The 17797-nt window shown below is 40.0% G+C and overlaps 1 protein-coding gene across 11 annotated transcripts in view; it reads right to left on the reverse strand.

Moving 5' to 3' along the window:
* LOC140194009 (kelch-like protein 29) overlaps window positions 1-17797 on the reverse strand; it is a 483953-nt gene that overhangs the window by 270571 nt on the left and 195585 nt on the right. The window contains exon 1 of one of the 11 annotated variants that reach the window (XM_072251313.1): window positions 16392-16413. The exons of the other annotated variants lie outside the window; for them this stretch is intronic. The gene's annotated coding sequence lies outside the window, so the exon portion shown is untranslated. Of the gene's footprint in view, window positions 1-16391; window positions 16414-17797 lie in introns of those variants that run through there. 11 annotated transcript variants of the gene reach the window in all.

Consider the following 17797-nt stretch of genomic DNA (forward strand, 5'->3'; position numbering starts at 1 on the left):
AAATAAACATGCTAATTAATTAGGTACCACCTAGCACGTAATTGTCGGCCCAGATCAGTGCCGTTGCAATTGGCAATCGCCTCTGATCTGCGCCAACATTTACATTCCCAGCAGCACCTAATTAATTAGCATGTACCCCTGCGTGCTTCGCGGCAATGTATCCGGTCGGTGGCCCAGAGGGTGGGGGCCACTGCATCACCCAGCCTGCGACGACTCAGTCTAACACACCATCATCAGTGTGCTCGATGTCTTCCCAATTCCCGTAAGTGATACTACACTGTACAGACATCATTTCTACTTTATATAGGCGGTGTACTTTTACGTTTTATTTGGTAGATTTGGCAGCTTCATAGTTTAAAGGTTACTGGAGAGCGCATTTATGCCAACAGCGCTTGTGTGAGATTTTCTGCCGAGAGCGCTTGCGTGAGATTTTTGCTGCAGAGATCTGTGCAGGCAATCGTTGTAGAGAAGTATTTCTACTTTATATAGGCAGGGTATTTATCATATCATTCCTGCTTTTACTATATGTTACTGTTATTTTAGGTTTTATGTGTTATTTGGCATGATTTGGTAGGTTATTTTTGGGTCTGCGAACGCTCACAAAATTTTCCCATATAAATAAATGGTAATTGCTTCTTCGCTTTATGACATTTTGGTTTACGAACCATTTCATAGGAACGCTCTACCTTCGGATGGCGGGGGAAACCTGTACGTATTCAGAGTTCCTCTTCTGCACATCACTGTTGAAATACACGGTTACTTGAGTTACTGTCACCTTCCTGTCAGCTTCAACAATTCTGGTCATTCTCCTCTGACCTCTCTCATTAACAAAACATTTTCACCCACAGAACTGCTGCTCACTGGTAGTTTTTGTTTTTCGCAGCATTCTCAGTAAATTCTAGAGCCTGTTGTTTGTGAAAATCCCAGGAGATCATCAGTTTCTGAGATACCCAAACCACCCCATCTGGCACCAACAATCATTCCCTGGCCAAAGTCACTTAGATAATATTTCTTCCCCATTCTGATTTTTCGTCTGAACAATAACTGAACCTGCTATGCACTGAGCTGCTGCCACATGATTGACCCGGTTAGATATTTGCATTAACAAGGTGTACCAAATAAAGTGACCACCGTGTGTAAACTTCAACCCTAAATAAGTTAAATGTGCTTGGAGGTGGAGAGAAGTTATCCACATGCTTAACTTCTGATGCACAAGAAGTAGGTGAGGCAAGCAGAGGAGGTTAGCTGCTGATTATTGCTTTTATTGCCTGTTCCTGCCATTTCCCCGAGGTTAAAATCCAGCCTTGCCAATATTGCTTCAATGCTTTAAAATGAAATGACGTAAATATGAGGAATTTCTGTAAGTATTAGGTAGAATATGTTCAATGCAAAGTTTCATCTGAAATGGTACGTGACCATTATGAGTTATCAACTACTTGGCTATTAAGTACATGAAATCCAATACTTCCAAGTCTGTTATTGCACAAATGAACCATTAATTTATATTCAGACCAAAGCTAATGCAACTAAACTAATGCACTAACTTCTCTGAAACAGTATACATAATTTAAGAGAAACCTTTCCTGCATTTTCAATATTAGCAACAAAAAACAATTTGTTTGTAAGGCAGAAATGTTCTGTGCCCAATACTCTCAGCTTTTTATTTGTTCTGAAAAGAATGAATAGAGAAAAATAGACCTCCCATATGATAAATGATCCAAGTATAATAAACTACACCTACAGTGCCTTCTAGATGCATTCCGCCCCCACAACTATTTTCACATTTTACTGTCTCATTTTCTAAATTTAAAATATATTGAAGTAGGATTTTTGAGCTAATCTGCAAAACACCATGCATCGTCAAATCAAAAGAAAAATTGCAGAACCTGTCAACAATTTATTAAAAATTAAAAAGCAAAATTGAGGCTGAAAAGGTATTAATCCCTTTTGTAATTATTACACTGACTTTCCTCATGAGCAATACTGTATAATACCTTAGCAGCTCACCTAATTTATTAATGTAGAATATTGTAGGATCACCAATTTTCAATGAATTCATAAGAATAAATACCCCCTCTCTCTGTAAGGTCCAACAGTTTGGCAGATTTTCAACCGATCAAACCAAAATGAAGACAAAAACACTCAAGGCAGTCAGGGAACTGATAATAGAGAAGCACAAATTTGGGGAAGGGTACAAGACCCAAAAGCACTGAATATAACTTGGAGCTCAGTGCAGTCCATCATGAAAAAGTGAAAAGAATATGAAACCACAGCCACACTGATTAGGTCAGGTCGTCCCTCTAAACTTAGTCACTGTGACGCTACTGTGATGCCAACTGTCAGTCTGAGTGAGTTACAGAGGTCAGTTGCTGCAACTGGAGAAGAAATTTTATAATCTCTAAAAATCTCTAAGGCTTTGCACAAAAAGGGTATTTATGAAAGAGTGACAAGGAAGAAGCCTGGGCTTAAAAAAAGCATATCCTTGCCCATCAAGACATTGCAAAGAGTCATTTTAAAGATGTAGAAGGAGGTCTTGTGTTTGGATGAGACTAAAGTGGACTTTTTTGGCCTCAACATGAAGCACAAATCTAATACTGTGCCTCAGCTAGGTAATACCATCCTACTGTAAAGTATGGTGGAGGTAGCGTTATATTATGGAGATGCTTTTCAACACCAGGGACTGGAAATCTGATCAAGATATTTTGAAGGATGAATGTTGCTAAAAATAGAGAGATCCTGGATGAAAATCTGCTAGCCTCTGCTGGAAAGCTTAAACTAGGGAGGAGGCTCATCTTTCAGCAGGACAGCCACCAAAGGCACATAGCCAGAGCAACCATGGAGTGGCTTCAAACGAAGAGAATTGATTTCCTTGAGTGGCTCAGTCAGAGACTTGACCATAACCCAATTGATATCTCTGGCAAGACCTCAAGTTTGCTGTCCACAGCTGCTCCCCAACAAATCTGGCACAACTTGAGTAATTTTTCAAGGAGGAATGGGCAAATCTTGCTCCATCACGTTGTGGAAAGCCAATACAGAATTATCCAACAAGACTACAGGCTGTAATAGCTGCGAGAGATGGTTCAACTAAGTACTGGGAAAAAGGTGATGAATACTTTTGACCAGCTTACATTCCAGGTTTAGGATTTTCAGTTTTTCATGCTTTACAATTTTCCCTGCTTTTGGGTTCTACTGTGGGAAAAAAAAGGAGCGCATGATTCACAAATAAAAATCCTCAGTTAAAGTGATCAAAATCCCTGGTTGTAGTAATCATTTATGTGAACAAAGGGTTGTGGGCTTAATACTTTTACAGGCCACTGTATCTCATATGAGCATTTCTGTCAATCACTTCAGGGATGAGTCTTCTTTTAATTATTTTGCAGCATCATCAAGACAGAAAATTAGATTGTCCAACATTATTTAATACCTGCAAGCAATTATTTCACTGTGGGGAAAAAAAACAATGAAAAACCTGTCACTCAGAGCCTTCCCAATAGTAGCTCAGGTCAGGATGGCATTGAGGATTTTCTGTATTTGCTGTGCACTTTGAAACTGTTACTCATACAATATTTCATAACTAGTATGTCAAAGATATGAGAAGGCTTACAGAAGTGACTTGTGAACCTCTGATCTTGTTAGATACTTTACAGCATATTTTGAAAGGATCAAAATTAATTCAACATTTCAGAAATTAATCCCATTACTGAAGATTACAAATCAAGTTTCATCTTGACTGCCAAAGTGGCAAACCGATTGTTGTTCATGACCATATTCCAGAATACACAGGTTTGGAAATTTGAGAAAGTTTTTGATTAGTGTTATGCAAATTCACCAGCCAAAACTGCAAATTATCTCTTTAGATTTCATTCAGTGGCCAAGGGGAGGAGCGTGGTTGTCGTTGATGGTTCACTTGCCCTTACTGGCAAAATGAGATTGATTGCATTGATATTCCATATTCTGCTAACAGCCAACATTCTATATCCTGTTGCACACAAGATAAAAAAAGGTCTAATTATTGCAGGTATGAAAAATGATGGAAAACTTACTGATTTAATCATTGCTATTTATGAGACTGGAATAATACCAGAAGAGATGAAAAAATCAGTATTTATCATTCTTCCTAAGAAACCTGGAGCAATAGAATGTGAATTACATAGGACCACAGGTTTAATGAATCATATCACTAAGATACTTCTAAGAATTTTGATGACAAGAGCTAAAAGTAAGATACAAGCTGAAATAGGTAAAGTACAATATGGTTTTGTGAAAGACAAAGATACAAGAAACGCGATATTGATGTTAAGGATACTATCAGAACGAGCTATTCAAGAGCAAAAAGATTTGTTTGTTTTATCGACTACACAAAAGCATTTGGTAAAGTGAAATACAATAAGTTATTCGAAACATTACAGGAAACTCTAGATCTAGATTCGAAAGACCTCTGCCTAATCAGAAATCTGTACTGGGAACAAACTGCCGCTGTAAGAATAGATGGAGAAGTGAGTCAGTTTACAAAAATCAAGAGAGGCGTTAGACAAGGGTGTGCTTTCTCTCCTGATTTGTTTAATGTGTACAGTGAAACAATATTACAAAAAATAAGAGACATCTTGGGTATCAAAGTTGGCAGTGAAAACATCAATAATTTTAGATACGCGGATGACACTGTTAATTGCAAGTACAGAGGAAGAACTACAAAACTTAATTGATATAGTTGTTGAAGAAAGTGCAAAAATGGGTCTATCTATCAATTACAAAAAGACAGAATGTATGGTGATATCCAAAAAGAAGGAGAATCCTATCTGCAGGCTGAGAATAAACGGGGAAGACATAAAACAAGTACAGAACTTTTGCGACTTAGAAAGCTGGGTAACATCAGATGGCAGGTGCGACATGGACACCAAAAGAAGAATAGGGATGGCAAAAGACACCTTTACGAGAATGAAGAGTATACTGACCAATACTAAACTAGGCATGACAACACGCCTCAGAGCACTGAAATGTTACGTTTATCCAGCTATGTTACATGGCTCAGAATAGTAACATGAGGAAATGAATTGAAGCAGCAGAGATGTGGTTTTTGAGGAGGATGCAAAGAATATCATGGACGAAATGAATATCTAACAAGGATGTCATGAACAGAGCAAGCACAAAAAGAGAAATAATGTATGAGATCATGAAAAGGCAACGTGACTTCATTGGACATGTGATTAGGAAAGAGGAGTTAGAATGCACGGTAATTATGAGAAAGATTGAAGAGAAGAAAGCAAGAGGAAGGCAAAGACAAATGATGATGGAGACAGCAGCCAGAGAACCGGAAATGAATACCAATGAATTGATCCACTTGACCCGAAACAGGAGTGTGTGGGCCATGGCAGTCAAAGCTCAAACTGGGCACGGCACCTGAAGATGATGATGATGATGAAAAATGCTCTGAAGAATTCCATATTTTAGATGTTTATTGCAAATTAAAGTATCCAAAATATGAAAATGGTACATTAAAACTTCCAATATTTTTTCAGCAAGTTCAATTGCTAGTATTATTTTGTTCAATAGATTTTCCATTTCAGTTTTCCCTAGTTTCCTGCTGTCAGTAAAAAGAATTTCTTTGGATGTCAAAAGCTTAGATGCTATATTGGATGTAACATTACAAAAGTGCATTAAAGAAAGAAATTTGTCTCCGTGCAGTGAGGGCTCAACACATCACTTTTGTCGTACTGTTGTAAGACTCCTGTATGGACCTCTTGCTTTTTTGACAAATTGGCCTTCATCGATAGAAGTATTGAGTACAGGAGATGGATATTATGTTGAAGTTGTACAAGGTGCTGGCGAGGCCAAAACTGGAATATCATGTTCAGTTCTGGTCACCTGCTTACAGCAAATATGTAATTAAGGTGGAAAAAGTACAGAGAAAATTTATAAGCATGTTGCTGGGACTGGAAGACCTGAGTTACAAGGAAAGAGTGAATAGGTTAGAACTTTATTCCCTCGAACGTACAAGATTAGAGGAAGATAGGGGTATACAAAATTGTGAGGGTATACATAGGGCAAATGCAAGCAGGCTTTTTCCACTGTGGTTAGGTGAGACGACAACTAGAGGTCATGGGTTAAGGATGAAAGGTGAACTGTTTAAGGGGAATATGAGGGAAGCTTCTTCACTTAGAGAGTGGTGACAGTGTGGAAGTAGTTGTCATTGCAAGTGGTGGATGTGATTTTAATTTCAAGGTTGAAGAGAGGTTTGGCTACATACATAGATGGGAGGGTGATGGACAGCTATGGTCTGGGTGAGGTCAATGGGACTAGGCAGTTTAAATGGTTCAACATGGACTGGATGGGCTGAAGGATCTTTTTCTGTGCTGTAGTTTGGTATGACTCTGTATCTCTAGATTTTGCAATATATTACTTTTATTAAACTTTTATACTAATGTTTGGAATGAACTGGTATCAAAGTACAAATATGAAAGTGTGGACCTTAACTTAGACAGAGGAGAAAACATAAGAAAAATTATCATAAAAACCTGATTATTCTTCTAATTCCAAATATATATAATTTAATTGACAGCTCTCGTTGCCAAGGTTTAAATTGATATTATTTCTACCTACCTCCATCTCTCTATATTCAAAGTGCCTTTCCAAAACCTTATTTTATTTTGCCCCAAGTTAATCAAAATCAATCTTTACTGCATAGTTTAGACTTCAGAGGGAACATGTTATCGGTCCTGAAAATTTACCTGTAGTTTTATTCTCATACAAGAACCAACCAGTTCCCCTCCACCATGACCCTCCTGTCTGGCAGAACTGATCCTCACCCACAACAATTTTTCCTTCGGCTCCTCCCAGTTTCTCCAGACTCGAGCTGTAGCCATGGATACCCACATGGCCCCAGCTATACCTGCCTCTTCATTGTCTACATGGAACAGTCCATGTTTCAGGTCATCCCTGGTATTGCTGCCCAACTCTTCCTGTGCTACATTCACAACTGCATTGGTGCACCCACACTGAGCTCATCAATTTAATCAACTTTGCCTCTAACTTCCACCCTACCCTTACATTCACTCGGTCCATTTCTGACACTGCCCTCCCCTTTCTTGATCTCTGTTTTCATTTCTGGAGCCAAACTGTCAATTGCCATCTTTTATAAACCTATTGATTTCCCCAGCTATCTTGATTATACCTCTTTCTACCTGGTCACCTGTAAAAATGCTACTTCTTTTTCTCACTTCTGCCATCCCTGTTCTCAGGATGTGGTTTTCTGTTCCAGAATATTAGAGATATCCTCCTCCTTCAAAGAACAGGCCTCCCTTCCTTCACAATTGACGCCACCTTCGCCTCCTCCATTGCTACACCTACCCATTCACCTCCGTCCTCATCTCCATTGAGGGCCAGGTGAGGCAACACTTCACCTGCAAATCTGCTAGGCTCCCATTGCAGCCTCCTGTAAATCGGGAACTGCTTCGTCGAGCACCTCCACTCCATCTGCCAAAAGCGGAACTTCCCCATGGCAAAACATTTTCATTCCGATTCCCATTCCCATTCTGACATGTCAGTCCATGGCCTTCTCTTGTGCCAAGATGAAGCCACCCTCTGGGTGGAGCAGCGACACCTTATATTCTGTCAGGGTAGCCTCCAACCAATGGCATGAAAATCGATTTCTCCTTCTAGTGAAAAACAATTCCCTCCTCTCCTCTTTTCTTCTATTCCTCACTCTGGCCTCTTCCCTCTTCTCACCTGCCCCTGGGTCCCCTCTTCTTTCCCTTTCTCCCATGGTCCACTGTCCTCTCCTATCAGATTCCTTCTTTTTCAGCCCTTTATCTTTCTAACCCACCTGGCATTACCTACTAGCTATCCCCTCAACACCCTTTTTATTCTGGCATCTTCACCCTTTTCAATCTGATGAAGGGTCACGGCCCGAAACGTCAACTGGTTATCTTAATTCCATAGATGCTGCCTGATCTGCTGAATTCCTCCAGCATTTTGTGTGTGTTGCTTTAGATTTCAAGTAAGTGCAGATCTTGTTGCATTTATAACCCGCATTTTGTTGCTTTCATTGCAGGCAAGATGCCAATTCTATGGTTTCCAGTACCTATTGTGCTTGTTGCAGAGAAGGATGATGTTCATTTGCTTCATCTCTCAGGAGGGGAACCAAAATCATGAATGGACAGCATCACTTAATGCCAGTTTGCATCCCTTATATGGCCATGTGCTCACCATGCCCACTGCTTTCAAAACAATTAAATGTTCTCTTTGAACATATTACATCAAATGCTTCCCTTGTGCAACAGTATACAGCAAACTTGAAAATGGTGCAAATAACTTCAACCTGGAAGGATACTGATATTTAAAAGCTTACAGTTTCACATGGCCAAGTGGTTAAAGCATTGGACTAGCCGTCGTGAGTTCGAGCCCCAGCAGAGGCAGCGTGTTGTGTCCTTGAGCAAGGCACTTAATCATATAGTGCTCTGCGACAACACTGGTGCCAAGCTGTATGGGTCCTAACGCCCTTCCCTTAGACAACATCGGTGTCGTGGAGAGGGGAGATTTGCAGCATGGGCAACTGCTGGTCTTCCATACAACCTTGCCCAGGCCTGCGCCCTGGAGAGTGAAGACTTTCTAGGCACAGATCCATGGTCTCGCAAGAATAACGGATGCCTTTACTTTTTTTTTACAGTTTCATTAGCTTTACTGGTCATGGGAAACCAATCCTTCCTCTGCTCTGAGGTTGGAGCAATGTAAGATTTCAGGTATAGCATTCTTATTGAAGCATGGTTGTTTCATGTTATTCTCTGACATGTTTCAGATACGAGAACAGTTCCAAAGGTGGACATAGCTTCCTACTGACAATCCTACACTTACTCCTCCCTCAGAGGGATTTCTGTTCTTCCCTCATGCTGCATTTCAAGGTCCTACAAACACACCCATGGCTAATGGCAATCAGCATTTTTAGTGACCTTGTATTCCAGATGATGCCCTTCACCAACTAATATATCACTTCCTGGATACTTTACTAACTTAATAAATAATCAAAAACAAGGAATGGTTGTAATATGCTTCAGGTGGCCAAGTATCCACTGCCATAACAAAGAGACAGGTTTCCATGATACTGCTGGGTTAAGTGTGTAATACAATACTCCAAGTGCAATTATGAGATAAATCCAATACCCAACAGGTAAACCTATTGTCTTAATTGCCCTAGGTGGTGGTGATGAACAGAAATACCATCAATTATTAAGACTGTTGATTTGAAAGATATTGGTCTGAACAGCAGTATGTAGGCTATCTACTTTCTTTGTGATGCTGCCTACCTGCTGGCCAGGAAAGCACAAGTAACACAGCAACAAAACTGTGCAGTGTCACCCAGTGGCAAGAACCTGACGCTACATGCAGAGACCAGCCTTTTCTCCAATGTAAGGGCAAAGATGACATGTAATATTTATAAAACTGAAATAACAAATCACAGCATCACATGCAAGCTTCAAAGGCAGCTACTAAAAAAAACACTTTTTTCTTCTCTTCACTCCCTTGGCTTCAAGTTAATGCTCTTCCACCCCATTTCAGTGGAATCTGAGGTGCCTGATGAAACTATTATGGGCCCTCCAAATTATGCCATAGGTGACACAGGGAGTGTGTGGCAGGGAGGGCACATGGGGTAGCTGGAAATCACATTGGCTTTAATGGTGGAGTTCACTATGTGCATTGGAAGGGGGAGTGAGTACAGAGGCAAACAAAAGTGGGAGTCATATTAAACACCCTCAAAGCACACAAGGGAAAAGCAACAGAGTTGGCCCAACAAAGAAGTCTCTCCAAATGAAACAGTAGACATAGCATGGTCTCCAAATAATGAAAAAGTATGTACTTAAGCCATTGAAAATTCACCAGAAATTGACCTCAAAAATTAGCTCTGGTTAGTTTACATTTTTTTTAAACAATAGCCAAATCAAAGGCATCCCTTAGTCTTGCGAGACCATGGACATGCGCCTGGAAAGTCTTCACTATCCAGGGTGCAGGCCTGGGCAAGGTCGTATGGAAGACCGGCAGCTGCCTATGCTGCAAGTCTCCCCTCTCCACGACACCGATGTTGTCCAAGGGAAGGGCATTAGGACCCATACAGCTTGGCACCAGTGTCGTCACAGAGCAATGTGTGATTAAGGACAAGAACACAACACGCTGCCTCAGCTGGGGCTCGAACTCATGACCTTCAGATTGCTAGTCAAATGCCTTAACCACTTGGCCACGTGCCCACAGTTTTAATTGTCTATGCGAGATGAGGCTCCATGTCATATTAAAAACCAATACCTTTTCCACCCTGTGATGGTTGTCACTGAAGAACACTTAATATATTAAAAAGGGAAGAAAATGCACTCTTAAATTACTTTTTTGTAATAACCATACTGCCTGAGGCTGTTACTTGATCATTGCCAATATATGGAGTATAAATCTTATATCATAAGTCCTTATTATGAAACGTGAGCTGTAACAGTCCAGCAAACCATGACAATAATGGAGGCAAGTTTAAATTATGTTTAGGAAGGATCTAGATTTCCATAATTCCAGATCAAGTCCAACACCCAATTAATGGTCCCGTTTATCAGAGAATCACCAAATATGGAAGTTTCTCAGCCAATATTTACACCAATCCAATATTTTGTTCTCCCGACATTCCCATCAACACCCCCCGCTCCCAGGTTCTAGCACTCACCTACACACTAGGGGCAATTTACAGTGCCCAATTAAACAAGCAATCTGCATGTCTTTGGCATGAGAGAGGAAACTGGGGCACTTGGTGGAAATCCAAGGTGTCACAGGAAAAAAGTGCAAATTCTACGCAGGGATGCTCGAGCTGTGTCAGCCCATATACAGTAATAACTGTGGACTATTTTATAAGAGAGTTCAATTATTCTCCAGAGTTCTAATTCACTGGGACAGACTAAACCACTATAGCTTGACAGTACTTTATATCCAGAAACTCAGAAATGAAGAATTATGCAGTAAAAATGCTGGAAAATAGTCATACTGGTTAATAATTGCCATGCTTTCAAAAATCATGGCATGTTTTTTTTCCATCATAAATAATCTTCCATCATTTCTTTAGAAAAGTCCATGAAAACCTGTAAAGACATTTTAAATATTTCATTATAACTGCTTTATCTGGAGAAGCATATTGCCGGAGCAGTTTTTTAATATACTTCTAAAACAAACCTGTCATTTATGATTAAAGTACAAATGAACTTTTGGATCCCTTTTCCACAGTGCATGAAGATGGACAATTCTCTAATCTTTCTTTTGTATATATTGTTATTCCTGTTCATAAATGTGGACAGGTTACAGTTGGGAAGAAAGTTGGTTTAGGGGTGAAGTCCAAGATGAGTTTAGGCCTTGTTTCAGCAAGATGTTATGCAGTAAAGCAAGATCATACATTTGACTACACTGGCACCCCATAGTCTCTCAGGCAAGTGAGGACAAGGTGGTCAAGAAGGATGTATAGTTAATGAGATGGGGACTGAAAGGCCAAAGAGGATAGAGGCACAAAGCAATAGCTGGTAGTGACCTAGACCTTTGAGGACAACCTTTAAGAAAACAAAGAGGAGAAAGGTTTCACTCTGACAATTCAGTCACTGCAGAGACTGTACCAGAAGTCAGGATTGAACCCAGGTTGCTGGAGCTGTCAGATAGCAGCTCTACTATTTGAGCCACAGTTCTATCTACCTCAATGAAGCATGATAATTTCATGATGCTTCACATCATCTGAGGCAGAAATAAACGATGAAAATAAATACCTCCAACAGTTACTGTTCATTCTTCATTGGTGCAGAAGAGGAGCTACTTACAGCCTACAACTTCAAGAGAATACTCTTTCTATTAGAAACATAGAAACCCTAGAGCACAATACAGGCCCTTCAGCCCACAAGGCTCACAAGGCTGTGCCCAACATGCCTTACCTTAGAAATTACCTAGGGTTATCCATAGCCCTCCATTTTCCTAAGCTCCAGGAGTCTCTTAAAAGACTCTATCATATCCGCCTCCACCACCGTCGCCGGCAGCCCATTCCACGCACTCACCACTCTCTGCGTAAAAAACTTACCCCTGACAGCTCCTCTGTACCTACTTCCAAGCACCTTAAAACTGTGCCCTCTCGCGCTAGCCATTTCAGCCCTGGGAAAGAGCCTCTGACTATCCACACAATCAATGCCTCTCATCATCTTGTATACCTCTATCACTGATATGAGGTTAACTCTTTTGATTTTATTTTGAAATATTTTTGTTGATTGCTAAGATTAATTTGGTTAATGGAGTTTCAAAGTCTTGAGATTTTTTTTCAACTGGTGGACGTAATATAAGACCACAAGACATAGGAGCAGAATTAAGCCATTTGGCCCATCATGTCTGCTCCACCATTCTTTGATGCTCTTACTAACCAAGAACCCATCAACCTCTGCTTTAAATATACCAAATAACATGGCCTCCACAGCCAACTGTGGTATTGAAATCCACAGATTAACCAGTCCCTGGCTAAAGAAATTTCTCTTCGTCTCTGTTCTAAAGAGATGTCCTTCTATTCTGAGACTTCGCCCTCTAGTCCTAAACTTCACCACTTTTTGAAACATCCTTTCCACTTGAACTCCATCCAGGACCTTCAATATTTGGTAGGTTTCAATGAGACTCCGATTCATTTTTTTAAACTCCAATAAGTACAGGCCATAGCCATCAAATGCTCCTCATGCATTACCCTTTTCATTCTCAGACCCATTTTCATAAACCTCCATATGACCCTCTCCACTGCCAGCACATCCTTTCTTAGATATGGAGCCCAAAACTGCTCACAATACTCCAAATGTGAACTCCACAGGAAATCAGTGGGTCAAGCTTGAAAACTGTTAGAACACATCATTTTCAATGTCAACCAAAAGCAAGTTTGGCCAGGTGCCAAATATTAACATATCTAAAATCAAGTATCCCTTCCATCAACCTGTCCCTTCCTCAACCCTTCAACATGCTATCTGCATTCCTTCTCCCTTCCCTTTTCACTCACTTCCTTTAAGGAGGAAACATTTAGCATATTGAAAGAAGAGATCACAGAAATAAAAGAATATGCATCAAGGTATGTTGCAATCTTTTAGCAACATGAGGTGGTCACAATGCAAATGAGAAAGATTTGACTTTCCTGTGATTCTTCTCACTCCCATCTAATTTTCTCTGCTGCTTTCTCTCTCATTTTTCATCACACTGTTTTCCCACATATCTAATAACAGTTTTCCCCAACAATTAAACCTACTTCCCAAGAATACATGGCACTGATCACAAGCAGATAAACTAGTCGTATGCTTCTCCCCCAGAGAGGGGTTAGGAGCACCAAGTTTCTGAGAGTCAGGAATGTTGACTATCACACCTGGTCCATCAACACCACCTCTTTAGTCAAGAAAGCACAGAAGCATCTCCAATTCTTGAGGAGATTGAGGTGAGTGAGGCTCTCCCCCCCCCATTCTACGGTAACCAATTTTTACCGGGGCACCATTACGAATGTCCTGATCAACTGCATCTCCATCTGGTATGGGAGTTTCAAGGCATCTGACTGCAAGATCTTACAAAGGATTGTGAGGGCTGCTGAGGGGATCATCAGGGTCTCTCTTCTACCCATTAGTGATCTTTATCAGGAGTTCTGCTTTGCAGGGTCTTTAGCATTGCCAAGGATCACTCGTATCTTAAAGCTTAAAGTTCCTCAGGGTCAATATCACAAATGACCTGACTTGGTCCAACCAAGCAGAGTCCACTGCCAAGAAGGCCCACCAGTGCCTTTACTTCCTGAGAAAGCTAAAGAAATTTGGCCTATCCCCTAAAACCCTCACTAATTTTTATAGATGCACCATAGAAAGCATTCTTCTAGGGTGCATCAGAACCTGGTATGGAAGTTGTCCTGTCCAAGACCGGAAGAATCTGCAGAAGATCGTGAACATAGCGCAGCACATCACACAAACCAATCTTCCATCCTTGGACTCACTTTACACCGCACGCTGTCGGAGCAGTGCTACCAGGATAATCAAGGGCACGACCCACCCAGCCAACACACTTTTTGTCCCTCTTCCCTCCGGGAAAAGGTTCAGGAGCTTGAAGACTCGTACGGCCAGATTTGGGAACAGCTTCTTTCCAACTGTGATAAGACTGCTGAACGGATCCTGACCCGGATCTGGGTCGTACCCTCCAAATATCTGAACCTGCCTCTTGGTTTTTTTTGCACTACCTTACTTCCCATTTTTCTATTTTCTACTTATGATTTATAATTTATTTTTTTTAATATTTACTATCAATTTGTAATCCAGGGAGCGGGAAGTGTAGAATCAAGTATCGCTGTGATGATTGTATGTTCTAATATCAATTGTTTGGTGACAATAAAGTATAAAGTATCCATCCCACAATCTCTTTGACCCCCTACCATTAGGCAGGAGGTACCATAGCATTAGGACATTATTAAGATGGAAAACATCTTCTTCCCCCAGGCTGTGAGACTACTGAACTCCCTGCCACCACCCAGGTCTCATCATGTATGAAACACCAGTAGTGTTATACTGTTTACGTTTTAAGATGTGACGTAAATGCACTTCATGCCAAATGTTAATCTTCTGGACTATTTTATGACTTGTTAATTTATTTCTGGTAATATTACTTCTTTATGTGCTGTGTGTGAATTATGTTGCGCACCTTGGTCTAGAGGAATGTTGTTTCATTCAGTAGTATGCATGTATATTGTTGAATGACAATAAACTTGAATTTGAACAGTTTGTCCAATTCTTAAATAGACCCAGATTGTTTCAATGAGCAAGAACCAAAGAATAGTGAGCCTGAATTTTAAACATAATAATCAAATTTAGAGACAAAAATTCCCTAAATAAACTGATTTTTGTCCTTACTGCAGGAGACAGTTTCATTTCTTTGTGTTGCCTAGAGGGTTAATAAGCTAGTTCAACAGAGAAAGTGGGTCAGATTGTTTTGATGCACAACAGCTCTAGAACGGATATTGATCTTGAAACTACAAAAGTATAAAGCGTCCTTTGATTTGAGATCCCACAGGTCTGCTGTCTACTTTCAGGTTGGGATGCTGTTACTATAAATCCCAGGGTCTGCTCAGTTAAAAACACAGGGCCCACTGCCTTTACGAGTATGGCCTGCAATATTTCTGACATGAAGAGTAAAACATTACAGTGTGGGTGAATGAGGCTCCAAAATGTCTGGCAGGTTGCAGGAAGTTATGTAAAGTTAATGGACACAAAGAAGATTTCAGCCTGATATACACAAAGGAGAGAATTATGCAGTAGGACTTGGAAAAACTCTGAGCAACATTTTTGGAGACAGGGTGGGAGGGTGCAAGTCCCTGGCTGCCACTAACATGGTTTAAGCTGGGGGAAAATCTGATGATTATAGTTTGCACCACAATCTTTGGATTCTTTTTCAAACTACAGAGAAGTTTAACAACATTAAAGGTGGACAGAGATACAGATTTTCTTCAGCCATTTAGTCTCTATTTTACCTTTTCCATTGTCAACATAATGCCAGAAAAGGGAAGTCTAATAGTGGCCTCGAAACACAGAACGCAAAGACTCCATACAATCAAACTCAGTCTCCCAAATTTCCAGTCTCAATTTTGTGATCTACAAACAGAGCGCAGACAGAAGCACGGTAACTAAAAATAGGTCTCTTGGATCATGTCATAAAGCTCTTATTCAGTATTCCTTAATGAATTGGCATCTTCAGACAAAGCGAATGGAACAAAAAGGATTATTCAGTACCAATAATGAAGACTTCATTAAAATGAGTACAGTATTTTAACAGATAGCTACTTGGTAAAAATAGGAAGGGGGTAACCCCCTAATCAAAAAGGTGGGTTAGCAATTCTGAAAGTAACAAAAGTACAGATGAGAGAATTAGCTCCAGGCCAACTGTAGGCAAAGGCAGGCAGTACAATAAAAATATAAGTAAGGGTGATTAGAAACTCAGCTTCAGAGTCAAATATTTTCATCGGAGAGTGAGAAACATACTGTGCATATTGATTCCTCTGATCGAAGCACTCGAAAAGGCAAAAATAAAAATATTTTATGAAGTAAATAGATACTTTAAAATCTGTCCACCAATTCATCAGTGGCACAAGACTGCAACACTGACTGCAAAGAGCAGGCCTGGGAGATGAGATGAGGCTTCTCAGATTTGACAATCTAAATTGGAGACTCAATGCAGTTCATTGAATTAAATGTGGACCCAACAAATTGATCTTTATGCACACTCATTTTGTATCAACAATTTAAAAGGGTTTATTTCGTAATGCACAGGGAAGTGTAACAAAACACATGAGGAATGCTACAAGTTTGAGTATAATGGATTAGCCGTGCACGCTGATTTATTTGCATACTAACCTTTCAAAATAAATTTCCCATAGATGAGGGCAACAATGTCTACTATAAAAATGTAAATAAAGCCAGAGTTAGTTTGAGGCCTTGTAATATATGGAAGTATTAATTCTCTGGACATGTAGGGATATACGTCAGCACAACTGAAAATGTATAAGGATTTCTGAAGACTCCAGGAACGGTCCATAAGGAAATGCACAGTGGACTGTAAACTGTCCTTGTATTTTAAAGAGCTAAACAAATAAAATTACATATATTTTACCAAGGTAGGGGCTTCAAAAACGTATCAATGATACCTCCTCCTAGAGATGCTGCCTGGCCTGCTGCGTTTACCAGCAATTTTGATGTGTGTTGCTTGACTTTCCAGCATCTGCAGAATTCCTGTTGTTTGCGTCAATGATATTTTTCAGGTTTAAATAAGTGATAATAAAATACAATAATTTGAATAAAAACACATCATAGAGGATAAATGGCATCATTTATCGAGGAACAGAGTGGTTTCATTTTGCATCTTCAATATCCAGATGGAAAAAAAGCTTTCAGGGTGTCCAAATTGGGCATTAAGTTGGAATTTTGGAGCACCTGTCTTCACCACATGACACCATCTTGACAAGAGATGAAGCTTGTGCTAGGAGGAGTCAGCTGGAAATCACTAAAAGGCTAAATGCCATGCAAATTGCCAGTAATGCTTACCAAGGAGTATCCACAGCATTTTCATTCAAGTGCTTGAACTGACGGCCTTCTCCTTACTGATTGGGAACAAGAAAATTGTTGCTCACAGGTCCATCACCTTTCACTGGTAATTTTCTATGTAATTTTGAAGAGAACTTTTCAAATAAATTGAGACTTACTGTGAAAGGACAATCCTGGTTTTATCAATCATTGTTCTGGATACTGAGGATTTCACCAGCTTTATATATTAAAAGAGTTCTGAGTACTATGAAACTCAACTTTACTGAATTTCTTACAGGAGAGAGCAGGAGAAAGAGTGCTGAAAAGTTATTGCATCTGGCCTGTAAGAAATTGAGTACTTCAATCAGATTTATATGCTAATTACAACATTTTAGTATTGAGGTAGTTATGAGGGGAAATTACCAATGATGGCTGTGGGGTTGCTTTCTGAATTGAATGAGTTATGCAGGAAGATGGTCTAACTGGTCTTATTTTTGCCAAAGGGTTTATCTAGGATTTACTTTAAAAATGTATTACAAATATGCATGCAAGTAAAATCGAAGTTCATCTTGTGTGATAGCTTCACAGTATAATATCCTTGTAACACACATCAAAGTTGCTGGTGAACGCAGCAAGCCAGGCAGCATCTCTGACGAAGGGTCTCGGCCTGAAACATCGACTGTACCTCTTCCTAGAGATGCTGCCTGGCCTGCTGCGTTCACCAGCAACTTTAATGTGTG

Source organism: Mobula birostris, chromosome 2 (genome assembly GCF_030028105.1).
Source record: "Mobula birostris isolate sMobBir1 chromosome 2, sMobBir1.hap1, whole genome shotgun sequence".
Taxonomy (NCBI): domain Eukaryota; kingdom Metazoa; phylum Chordata; class Chondrichthyes; order Myliobatiformes; family Myliobatidae; genus Mobula; species Mobula birostris.